This window comes from Canis lupus, chromosome 22, assembly GCF_003254725.2.
Source record: "Canis lupus dingo isolate Sandy chromosome 22, ASM325472v2, whole genome shotgun sequence".
NCBI classification, from domain to species: Eukaryota; Metazoa; Chordata; class Mammalia; order Carnivora; family Canidae; genus Canis; species Canis lupus.
In genome coordinates, this window is record NC_064264.1 from 51,194,132 (window position 1) to 51,207,731 (window position 13,600).

The 13,600-nt window shown below is 37.4% G+C and overlaps 1 protein-coding gene across 6 annotated transcripts in view; it reads right to left on the reverse strand.

Annotated features, from left to right (window-relative positions):
* NALCN (sodium leak channel, non-selective) overlaps positions 1-13,600 on the reverse strand; it is a 315,576-nt gene that overhangs the window by 224,990 nt on the left and 76,986 nt on the right. The window contains exon 1 of one of the 6 annotated variants that reach the window (XM_025441085.3): positions 1,338-1,398. The exons of the other annotated variants lie outside the window; for them this stretch is intronic. The gene's annotated coding sequence lies outside the window, so the exon portion shown is untranslated. Of the gene's footprint in view, positions 1-1,337; positions 1,399-13,600 lie in introns of those variants that run through there. 6 annotated transcript variants of the gene reach the window in all.

Below are 13,600 nucleotides of genomic sequence, written 5' to 3' on the forward strand. Positions count from 1 at the left end.
CTAAAATAACCCATTTGTAGAATAACTATGACACTGGGCAAGATTGTTGTCATACATAGTGGTCTTCCTCAAAGCTGACAGATGACCCATAAAAACAAATCTCCAACTACCCTTCAAACTCAATAAACTTGAACCGAAGTAAGAACCAAATGCACACCCAACTGTGGGTAAAGTGTGACCAAATGTTACCATGAGTTATATAGACTGGGAATCATAACCTGGCTCTACTTAGGGGGAAGTACCTGCAGACTTAATGCATCTCAAGCTGGATGTGAATGTGAAATAATGAAGCTGTCAGGGGAGGCTCTTAGCAGGTGAGTGGAGGCAACCCCCAAGTGTGCAGCCAGACATGAGAAGTGTTCAGAAACTCTTTTCTTTGCTGGCAGTTGGACTTTTTCACTCCTAAGCTGCTATATTCAGCAAACCTCATCATGAGGATCTTTCCGTTCCTCCAACCTCTCCTGTCTGTTCTTCTCAGCCCCCTCTGGTTTGAGCCTCACTTCACCCTGTGCCAGACCTGTGATGGTATCAGGACTGATTTGACTCAATCATACAGGCCCTCCAGACCCTCTTAAAGATCAAATGTTCTGCTTTAAATGGTGAAATGCTCAGGAAGTGTATTACCTCCAGAATCAAAGAGATTTAATCACGTTCAGAATACTGGACTAAAATATATTTTATTATATTTCATTTTTGGAAAATATATAAACCTTGCTTCCAAAAGGATTTCTTTTTGTTACACACCTTTATTTTACACTTTCAAACATTCCTAGGATATATATTTTACTCTTGTTATGAGACAAACATTTTAAATCAAGCAGCCGTGTATATTTTCTGTACACATTAGCACTCATTTAGTTAGAAAATACTCACTTGTGTAAACAAAGGATTTTCTTGTATATATAAGAAGCAAACAAGGCTGCATTTAGATGCCTTTTAAAATGTGGACTCTACTAATATTAGGAAATATATCTAGTTATAATTTTACTTTTATATTATAGTCCAATGCTATGAAAATTTATCAATATAAAATATACTTTCTTAAAAATAGTTATATATTCCCTGAGAATCTATGTATTTGTAAACAAGCATTTTTCTTTTGAAACCAATCTCAAGGCCATAACCCCTGAAATCAAATTCTTTTTATGTTTCCCTTGATAGTGACTGTCTCCCGTTCTCCCTGCCTATCTCATTTCTCATTCCTGTGTGAGATCTTTTATGGGCATCCAGATAAGTTCTATCTTCTACCCTTTTGTGCTTGTTTGTATTGCATATATGCTAGGTTATTCAGTATACTTTAGGTATTCAGCTTACAACAAGAACAAATAAGGTCTTACCTATATGTGGGGCAGCTTCTCAGTTATGAAGAATTTTATAAGACTTTACCAGCTTCCTCAAATTACAAGTCACTGAAATTAATAGAACATGAGGAAATTAGGAGTTCCCAATGTTCATAAATAAAATATGTGTTAGAAAACCTCTGGCTGTCATTTTAGGTTTGATTTTAGATTAAAGTTGGGTTCTTTCCCCCTCTGTATTTGTTTTAAAAGTAAAATCACAAATCCTGGTACATTTTCTGTGCTTAAGTCATTTGGTTTTTGGCTTTGTACCTTTTTGACACTTGAGATGCTCAATAATGCCACATAGCATAGTTCTTGCTGTGTGCTATTATTTCCAGCACCATATAAAGTTAGCTTTTTATAGGAGAATATTAGGGTGGAGGAAGAAAAAAAGGCTCTACTTTTATATCCCATTAGACAGTTTACTGCCTTTTAAGACACTGATTGTAAGGAATGGGCCATTACCAGTCTTTCATGTTCTTGAATCTGTCTCAAAGGCTTTTTGTTACCGATGGCAGTTAGCTTTCAGAGCTCCATCCTTGTTCCCAACAGATGCCCAAGATGAACTTATTCAGTATTATTTCTTATGCTATCAAATCTGCCTCTCTTGCTACGTCTATTTCTCCTTTTTTAAAATTCTTTTTTTAAAGATGTATTTGAGTGAGAGAGAGAGAGCAGGGGGAGGAGCAGAGGGAGAGGGAAAGAGAGAATCCTGAAGTAGACTCCCCACTCAGCTGAGTGCAGAGCCTGAGGTGGGGCTTGATCCCAGGTCCCTGAGACCATGACCTGAGCTCAAATCAAGAGCGGGCTACTCAACCAAATAAGCCACCCAGGCACCCCCTTTTTTTATTCTAACATCCTCTTAATATCATCCTTTGCCACATAACTTTTTCTACTCTGGCAATACTTCCCCAGGGTTAGAAGAAAGTAGTAATGGGATTTGCCAGTCTATGGAGCAGCCCTGTTGGTTTTTTTCTCAATCAGGATACAGGTGACAATATCATTCTATGGTGCTCTTACTATGACAAAATCATTACTGATTCTGCATTGCCCATTTGTGCTAAGTCTTTCATCTATGATACTTCATGTTCTTTTCTTTCCTTTCTTCCCACCAGCCAAATCCTTATTTAGAACAAGGCTTCTGCTTAGAACCCCTTGTACATTTCTGTGTTCTAGGCTTCTAGCATTTTATACTTTCATAACTGTAAAGTACTACAGCCTGAAAACAAATGACAAAGTCAAGTATCCAGAACATATATAAGAATAGGGCAAACAACCCAGGAGAAAAATGGGCAAAGTATATGAACTGGCAATTTATAGAAGAAGAAATCTGATTGGTCAATAAACATAGGAGAAGATGCTACTTGATAAAAAACCTCACCAATTACTAAAAAGGTATAGAAATATCTTTTCACACTCATTTGAGTGGCTAAAATTTAAAAGTTCGAGATCATGAAATATAGACATGTTAGAAGGAAAACATACTCAAGAATGATAATGGAAATTTATAGGACCAATTTAGAAGTATCTATAAAAAGTAAAAACATACATACCTGACACTTCTATTTCCACATATCTTTTATACAAGAAGAATCATGCAAAAATATTTAGTGCTCCAATGTTAGTAATCACACTCAAGAGAAAAAGACATCCCTCAGTTGTAGAATGACCAAATAAAATGTTTGACAGTCTTAGAACAAAAGATTACGTAGGTGCTAAACTAAATGAAGAAAATGCATATTTATTCATGAGAATAATATGGAAACAGCACTATGTATAACTTATGAAAACATACTTATGCAGATCCATATGCAGATGAATTTAAAGTCTGAAAGGATACAGTTCAAACCCATAATAATGTTGTCTTAGAGATACTGGAAAGGGAACCAAAATTGGACGTAGTCATCAAAAAAGACCACTGTTTTAACATTTTTTAAAAAGAATGAAATTATTTCTTATGTAATTGAATTTTTTAAAGTTAAAGAAACATATGGATTATAAAGCAGACTCTAAAGTTTTATAGAACTCCTTCACTTTACAAGTCAAACACGTTGAAAAAATGCAATATCTATTCATATATCACTATCAGGACAACCATATGCTTATAGGATTTTTTCCAGTCAATTAATCTTTTCAATGATACTGCCTTTGTATGTATTACCTGGATCTAGTTTTATGGAGTATGTTTGTATATGTATGTGAATGTATACTTGCATGTGGGATATACAGAATCCACACAAATGTATTTATAATTATATACCTTGATTCTCCCTATTATGCAAATCAGTTGACAATGCACAAATATACAAAGTAAAAAAGTCCAGATGATAAAAATGTGCAAATAATAGTGTGTAAATTACTTGACAGTGTACACAATACATTTTACAACATGTCACATATACAACTGCTAGATTCAAAAGTATGTAACTTCATCAGTATCAGTGTAAAATTCCTTACTTTGATGTATGATTTTATATCAACCTCAAAGAACAAGAATTTTAAAAATATTTTCAATCCATTAATTTAGTATGTTTAAATAGACTCTCAAAGAAATCATCTGTTCCATGTTTGATGTGCCTTTAATTTGAAGTCTGTATCCTAGCAGAAAATCAGAGTCAATGATCTAACATAGTTTCCTCCCTCATTTCTATCGTATGTGATTTATGCAGGAATCATTTGCTTAAACAGCTATAAAATTATTGAAAATAATTTAAACATGTCTGAGTGTATATATTTTAAAGATAAGTCTGTTTTGTTGAACGAATCTTTAAAAATTCTAAAACTGTATTCCAACAAAATAACAATCATAATTCACCATCTTTCTTAACAGTTTCTTATAACATAGTAACATTGTGATTTCATTTAATACATGCTTACTTAACATAAAACAGCTGTTAATCATATCAATATACCAAACATTAGTCAAGAAATAATTAACTTGGGATAATAGGCAGTACACCAAGATTTATTAATAATGAGCTTGCCGAATCTTAGCAGATGACAAGGCTTAAAGTGATTGCACTCATTTAAATCAGTTTTTTAAAATAGCCTTATACTGTAGTCATTTGGATATATATATATATATATATATATATATATATATATATCACAGTGCACACCTGAAACTTACACAATGTTATATGTCAATAAAGCTGGAGAAAAAGCTAAAGACTAAAAAATACACCTGAAAGTATTTGTCTGATTTAAAGGGTAGAACAAAAAGTCTCACATGTAAATATTATCATCTGCCTATAGCCTCAGCAGGCTCAGCTCAATTATTGGTTACTATTCACAACCTATAAAAACAGAGCTTTGGGATCCCTGGGTGGCGCAGTGGTTTGGCGCCTGCCTTTGGCCCAGGGCGCGATCCTGGGGACCCCAGATCGAATCCCACGTCGGGCTCCCGGTGCATGGAGCCTGCTTCTCCCTCTGCCTGTGTCTCTGCCCCCCTCTCTCTCTCTCTCTGTGACTATCATAAATAAATTAAAAAAAAAACAGAGCTTTTATAATGGACTCTAGATGGGAAGGAAAAATCAGCCTCAAATTTGCCATGAATCTGGGAGGTGAGATAAATGAGGGGTGTAGTCATATGTACTAACATGCAACTCATGAATCTATGTATTCTCATGTGATCCTTTTCCTAGGATGCTCACTTTGTGGATGGCCTATGTACATACTCACTGTCTGAAGATCTGTCTTTGGTAAGATATGGTATTTTCCCCAATCCCTATTTTTGTGTTCTGCCATTTTGCTGTGCAGTATCACACCAAAGGCACGTGTCTGTACTGAATAAAAAGTGTAACGCTGAGTTCATCAAAATGCCTCATCACCCAGAGATCTAAGGGAAATGAAACTTACTCTATTAATAACTTTGTATATTAACATTGTGGGAATATACTTATCAATATAATTGTATTAATTATGCAATCAGAGGGTCAAATTTTTACTATCAGGGAAAAAATCGCTTATATACTTCACAATTCTCTTTGGGTTACTATCAATTAAAATAATTTGAGTACTCATCACACATCTCAACGTGCTTGTAGCGGAGTAAATTATGATGACATTACTTATACTACCACACAGCAAATATTCAACTCAGTAAATAAAAATAATATCAATAACATTTTAGTGGGCTTCCCTTCTGCAAAAAGAAAAGGAACCATTAAAACTTAGTAATACCGGAATTTAAAATATTTTACCAGGTTATGTAATAAATACACTTTAAGAACATTTTTTTATCCAGCAGCTCTTTTTTCCCCCCTGACAATCACCTTTACGCACGCTATATTTTTCTTCAAAGGATTAAGCTTCTGCACAAGACAGTCCCTAGCAACCCTAACACCTTGCTGTCTGTCCAGAGCCTCACGATGGCTCTGTATCAGACTAACCAATTTAGAATGGTATCAAAAGGTATGCATCTTCCACATGAAACAGTACAGACTACAGATAAGAAATGAACAATTAGGTTGATTTTATGAAATGTGTTGAACAAATGTAAAAACAGAGATGGCCAGAGGCACTTCCACCTGTCAGGCTACACTTTGACCCGTAGAAGCTAACACACGGAAGGGCTGCTTTGCACACCAGCTTAGCTGACTGACTAGGTGAAAGCACCTCTTGTGGTACTTGGCACAATGTAGGCACTGAATAAATGCTAATATCTCTTCCCTTACTAACGTGGATAATGGTCGCTGGTACAACACAACTTGTAAGTCCCCTTGAATGTCGCTCCTCAACACAAAACAGCCAGCTGCTGCCCCTTGATTCCAGGCTGTCTGCCATCAAGACTTTGCTCCCAGGTTCCATTTCCAGGGGCCTAGGGCCTCTCAACCCCTCTGTAAAAGGTCTCAGCCAACTGTGTGTTTCCCTACCAGCTGCTGCCTTCCTTTGTTCATCTTCCAGACCAGTACCAGCGGCTTTCTTGTGGCTGATTTTCTTTTTAGTCTTTGCAGACTAATCGCGGACAGCTGCAAGCTAATGAATCCCTCCAGGTGTCTGCCCTTAGGTTAGAATGTGGCGCGGCCAGAAACAAGACAGTAAGAGCAGTAAGATGTGCCATCCATTATTTTGACTCAATTTCTGTTCATTCTGGCCTCATTTTACAGAGCTTTATAAAATTCAATTCACCCCCACCACCAAAAATGAGCACAAGGCATTTCTTTTAAACTGACTGAAAGAAGAAAATAGTTTCATTTTAGAAAATTGCTTGAGACTTGAGACTTTACCAAACTCTGCTAATGCCTAAATGACCTTGTTTTATTAAATAACATGAGTTTAGATTTTATTTGTTGTTTTGGCCTACAAGTTTCCTCTGTTAAAAAAAAAATTCAATGAAAATCCTGTTCGGCAATTTATTTCTTGAAATCAAGCGCTATCCTTAGGCTAGCCAAAAAAATTAAATACACAATTGGAGTACCAAAGCCTGAAACAAGTAATCTTTTCATGAGGAAATTAACTTACAGGCAAGAATGAATTTTTAAAAAGGTTTTATTTATTTATTCATGATAGACACACAGAGAGAGGCAGAGACATTGAGGGAGAAGCAGGCTCCCTTTGGGAGCCCCATGTGGAACTCGATCCCAGGACCCCGGAATCACGACCTGAGTCAAGGGTAGACGTTCAACCACTGAGCCACCCAGGCGTCCCAAGAATGGATTTTTAATAAAATGAAAATATAATGCCATCCATCTGTGGTTCTGTATTAGCGCTTACTTGGTGCCTTAAAGTAGCGAACATAGTACCTAACATGTAGTAGGTTCTCAATAAATATGTGCTGAATCAATAAGGAATGAATGACTATCAGAAGACTATCTGAGTGAAATGAGTCAGAGAAAGACAACTACCATATGATTTCACTCATGTGGAATTTAAGAAACAAAACAGAAGACCATAGGGGAAGGGAACAAAAAATAAAATAAGACAAAAATCAGAGAGGGAGACAAATCATAAGAGACTCCTAACCATAGGAAACAAACTGACGGTTGCTGGGGGGTGGTGGTAAGGGGATGGGCATTAAGGAGCGCATGTGATGTGATGAGTGCTGGGAGTGATATGCAACTGATGAATCACTGAATTCTACCCCTGTCACTAATAATACAGAATATGTTAACTAAATTTAACTTAAATTTAACTTTCAAAAATAATTTGAAAAAAAGAAGCCTACAATCCTCACTTGAATCATTGCTCAGAAATGGTGACCGTCCATGTCAAGTCTTTCAGACATTCCTGAGTTCAAAAACCCCAGTAAGTGCAACATAGCAATGAGCAAATTACATCTCCCAGACAAACTGTCTTCAGAAATTCTATTTTATGTTGTTTTTATTGGTCTTTTGTAAATATAATAATCTTTTCCCCTTCTTTTACTCATTTTCAGTAACTTTTTCTGGCTAGAATGAGGCACTGGGGAATAACAGTATTTTGATTCTGAGTTTCAAAGCAGATTTCTTTAACCATTAGGACTTCTCCCCATATTAAGAATACCCATCTGATTAAATCCAATCAAGATTCATTGGATTTTATATCTAGTGTGTCACCTATTCTTCAAAAATTCCTTTCTTAACACCAATCACAGATTCAGTAGCCTGTTTATTTATGAGACCACAGAGAGGAGGTGACTTTCAGAGTTATATACAACCAGGATAACCTTTCTTTGCAAATCTCCTGTTTTGAGTTTAAGGAACTTTGATTAGGGGAAGGAAGGCCAGTATTGGACTCTCATGAACCTAGACAAAATCACAGATGTGTTATGATCTCTGGCTTTCTAAATCCAAGGGATATAAGAAGAGGCAAACATGAAGATTGTCAAGGAGTCTAGGCAGCTGTGGGAAGATATAATAGATGTAATAAAAAAGAAGCATGAGGGGGCGCCTAGGTGGCTCAGTCAGTTAAGTGTCTGCCGTTGGCTCAGGTCATGATCCCAGTGTCCTGGGATTGAGCCCCGAGTCAGGCTCTGCTGCAATCAGTAAGGTGTATGCTTCTCCCTCTCCCTCCGCTATTCCTCCTGCTTATGTTCTCTTGCTCTGTCAAATAAATAAATAAAATCTTTTTTTTTTTTAAGCATGACATGAGCACTTTTTCCTACCTTTAGTCTAGTCTAGGGGTTGGCAAACTTCCTCTGTAAAGATCAGATGGTAAATATTGTAGGCTCTGGGGGCCATAGGATTTCTGTTGGAACTGTAGAAACCTGTGTAGCATCATAAAGCAGCCATGGACCATAGATAAACAAATAGGCATGGAGTTGCATTAAACTTTATTTACAAAGTCAGGCAGTAAGCAGGATTTGGCCCACCAGCCATGGTTTGCTGATTCCTGCTCTAGTCAACGGCAAACATTCAACTTCAGCACTGCTTTAACTCTTTAGAAGCTTAGCAAAGACAAAGCATCTCAGCTTTGAATGGGCTTTACTGGCAGCATCTGAGTTCAGGAAATAGGAAAATATTTCTTTTTCTTTAAGATTTTATACACAGAGAGAGAGAGAGGCAGAGACACAGGCAGAGGGAGAAGCAGGCTCCATGCAGGGAGCCCGATGTGGGACTTGATCCTGGGACTCCAGGATCACGCCCTGGGTCAAGGGCAGGGTCAAGGGCAGGTGCTAGCCACCCAGGGGTCCCTAGGAAAGTATTTAACATTTTATTTCCAGAGAAAATTCCAGAAAAATGCACATGGAGGAAAGAATATACCAGTAAATGCGGCATACACTAGCACAATAAAATGTGAATATATTGTTAAATTATGTTGTATGAGCCTAAGTGTTTTGCCAAGACTAAAAGAAGGTAAGCTGGTATCTTAGAAAGAATATAGATATTGGATGATTTTCCTCTCACTTTCTAACTTGTGTGATCTTAGAATAGTGTATTTTATAATTCACTCATTCATTTACTTGATAACATATCTAATAAAAATGATAATCATGACTACAGTTAAATTTTACTGTGGGCTCTTAGGCATGAACATGAGAATAATAGAATCTACTAGTCTCTGAGATATGTATAATTATTACCCTGATTTTGCAGACAGAGGGAGGTTAAATAACTTGTCCTATGTCACCCACTACTGAGTTACAGATTGTATCCTGAAACTGAGTCCTTCTCTTATCCCCACCTGAGCACCCACAGGATGCCCACATCTGTAGCTTTATACTGGAGACTAGGAATGCAGACTTTCCCCTCATCCCCCAGGAAAGAAGTTCTTTCCTTCTCTGCATCTCAGCATTGGTTAGGTGGAGTTAATGTCATGCATGTGGTGATAGGATGAGGAGGTGATATTCCTCACCTGTGATACTTAGCCCCAAGTAGTCTTTTTTTTTTTTTTTATGATAGTCACACACACACAGAGAGAGAGAGAGAGGCAGAGACATAGGCAGAGGGAGAAGCAGGCTCCATGCACCGGGAGCCCAACGTGGGATTCGATCCCGGGTCTCCAGGATCGCGCCCTGGGCCAAAGGCAGGCGCCAAACCGCTGTGCCACCCAGGGATCCCCCAAGTAGTCTTTACTTAAAATTAGTCTCCTTCAGTTCAACTTCAATTTGGTGTCAAGATTTGTAGTCACTAGTAGTTTCAAAATAAAGTAATATAACTCCCTGGGCAAATATAGCTTATCTTCTATTAGACACACATGAGTAAGAATTGCCTAAGAACCTTTATTTGTTTTATATTTAGGTAAATCCCGATTAGGCTTTTTTATTTTATTTTCATTTATTTTTTTTTTTTTTTACTTACTTGCTAAAGCACTGACATGGTGGGAGAAGGCATATGAATATTTGCTGCAATTAATATGAAGATTAAGAACCCCAGTTTCAAACCATCAGGATTTAATTAACCTCAGTGCTCAATCCCTACTGTTGCTTATTTGCAGTCCCCACTCTCCCCCTCATAGATTTTGTCTTTACATAGCAAGTGCAGAGAGATAGTTTTACCAGGCTGCACAGAGATTAGTATAAAAATTCAAAGGCAAAAAAGAACAATGATACTGACATAGAATTTTGTAAAAATTAAAAATTCTTGTACATACTTACCAAATTTTAAGAATTCATGCTGAAAATGCATAAAGTATATTTTTGAATATAAAAATAGGTGTGCATGATCATATCAGAGAAAGAAAAACTGCATAATTATGAAAATTATCATATACATCATATATAAAATAAGGCTTCATGTCAATTTGCTGGACTATGTTTATTTAGAAACTTCCTTCCTTCATCCTCTTGACCCCGTGCCCAACCAACACAAGGAAACAGATGAATAAAGCAAAATAATTTTGGAGTGCATAAATAAGCCCAAAAGCAAGCCCAATATCCAGCGGGCGGAGAGTGTGATAGAACACAGAATGAGAGCCATGAGCAGAAGCTGAAGTCTAGATGGGTCACAGATATATACTCAGAGTCAATATGACCCTAAGGGCTGGGGGCTGGGCTTCTGCTGCTATTGGAGGACAAGAGGCTGATGCTGAGCTGAGGTGTGTCTGAAAAGCTGGAAGTTCCACAAAGGCTGCTCTGCATTTTAAATGGAGACCAGAAGAACACTGCTTTCCTGGTCAGGCAAGCAGAAAGTTGCTGGACTTCTGTCCAGATCCACACAGAGGCCAAGAGTCTCCTAAGAGACACTAGGACCCCAAACCTGAGCCAATCAAAGTGTATATTCCAAATTTACACTGTCCTCTACACTACAGTAGCTCAAGGGTCTCTCCTCTCTCCTCCCACAAGCCACAAAGGTAACATAAGGACTAGTCCAGAATTGGTTACTAATCCTGGAATTCCAGCAACACTGACCTCAGATAGAAAGAAAACTTCACTGGAATTGCACTAGAGCCAAACACACTACAAACCATTGAAGAAAATCAACTATTACAATGGAGAATTAGAAGATGGGGAAGAATCATAAAGAAATTCTAAAGAAGGAGCCTCAGTGTCCATCAAAAGATGAATGGATAAGGAACATGTAGTCTATACATACAATGGAATATTACTCAGCCATCAGAAAGGACGAATACCCACCATTTGCTTCGACATGGATGGAACTGGAGGGTATAATGCTGAGTGGAGTAAGTTAATCAGAGAAAGACAATCATTATATGGTTTCACTCATACGGGGAATATAAAAAATAGTGAAAGGGATCATAGGGGAAAGGAGGGAAAATGAGTGGGAAAAATTAGAGAGGGTGACAAAACACGAGAGACTCCTAACTCTGGGAAATGAACAGGGGTAGTGGAAGGGGAGGCGGGCAGGGGGATAGGGTGACCGGGTGACAGGAACTGAGGAGGGCACCTGACAGGATGAGCACTGGGTGTCATACTACACGTTGGCAAATCAAACCTCAATAAAAATATATATATACTTAAAAATAAACATGTTTAAAACGTTTAAAGAGATAAATGGTTAGAAAGAAAATGGTTAAGAACAGAGCTATGACATAAAATAACAGCCATATCTGAAAACGTTAAACAGAAAATCTAGATAAACAGGTTGTAGATGTTGGGACAAAGAGTCCCATGAATAAGGTGGATAGCAGAGCAGACACACTGAGGAAGAAAATTATCCAGAGTTCAGCAAAGAAGTTGAGGAGGAAAATATGTAAAAAACTTTATGAGATATGGAAATGATACAAAAAGATGTCTAATGGAAGGGTAGAGAAGACAAATGCACTAAGTAGAGAGAAGTTAGAAGTTAGAAAGTTAGAAGACAGAAGTTAGTAAGCAAAATCTACAACATGGGAAATGGAAGAAGGTTTAACAAGCTGTAATCAGTATTCTAGAAAATAAAGAATAGAGAGAATGAAGAACAATACACCAGGATTTGTAAAGATAACACCCAAAAATCTCCAGGAAAAAAAGGCATGAGTCTCCTAGACAAAAACAAAAACAAACAAACAAAAAAAAACCCCTACTAGAAAAAAGATGAAGAGCCTGCCTAAATGTAAGTAAGGCCATAACATTGCAAAGACAAGCAGTAAATCTTAAAAACTATCAAAGAAAAAACACAGATATGTTAACAACAACAACAATAACAACAACATAAAAACAAAAACACTAAAGTACTACAATTAGACTCACAGGAGGGTTGTATTCCAGAATACAAGGGAATGATGTCAAAGTTTGGGGAGAAACTAATTACCAACTAAGAGTTCTCTACTCAGTCAAGCTATTAGTAAAAAATAAGATAAAGACATTCTCAGAAAAGTGGATAAGAAGGAGGCATATCTGACCAGGAATAAAAGGATGGCAGTACACTTAATCTATGTCATTAAAAACCTTCTTTAACAAAAGCTAAAATAAAAACTTAATTCTCAAGCCAGCATTTTCGATCATCAGACATAACAAAAGCTTTGGTCTCAGAGGTTAGGCAGATTGTATAAATGTGAGAAATGTTGGATACAAGGCAAGTTGGGGGTGAAGGAGAGGATAAGACTTGCAGCAAATTAGAGCATTCATGCTTCATTTTCTTGTATTCATCCTCAACAAAGATGTGTGGGCACGCACACCGGGGCATGCGCTCTTGTACCTGGCCCATAGCTGCAAGATCTACCACAGTTAAACACCAACCCTTTCTCCCAGCTTTACTTCACCTTCATTTCTCATTTTATTTTAACATCTCATTTGGGGGAAGGAATTTGGTTATAGTGACTTACATCATTATATTTCAGGCCCTGGATGCCTGGCCTAAATACATAACAAATGTTCGTTGAGTATCTTATTTATGAAAACATCTCCTTTTCTATCTATTATGAGAATGTATTCACCAAAAATTCTCATACTTTCATGAAAATGGGAACACATCCCACTTTTTCCGTATTATCTAGAAATGAATCTGATCAACAATAATTTTCGTAATGGCAACTGTGGTAGTTATCTTTGTTCTAATAGTGGCGACTAATATTTATTAGGCATTTAAAACTTATTTTTTATATATTTATTTCTATTTTATTTGGTATCTTTATCTTGGTATATTAAGTATGTTTTAGTATCTTCAGGTTCATCCCTGAATCCCAAGGCCTAGGGGCATGGGAGCTGAGGAGTCCAGGAGCATAAAGGGGAAGAGAGGGAAGAGACTTCTTGTCTCCACAATCCAGTGGCCTCCCTCAGGGTAGACACCAACTACTTTCCCACAGCCCTGTGTGGCTCAGGGTAGAAACCCATTTTTAAGGGCCACAGAGTTTTCCCCTCAGAGGAGGAGGCTCTGCACTTGTCAACACAGTTTTGCTAAGCAGGGCTCAGGTATTAGAACATGCAACCCCAGGAGAGGTAGGAGTCAGCCCTCCTATGA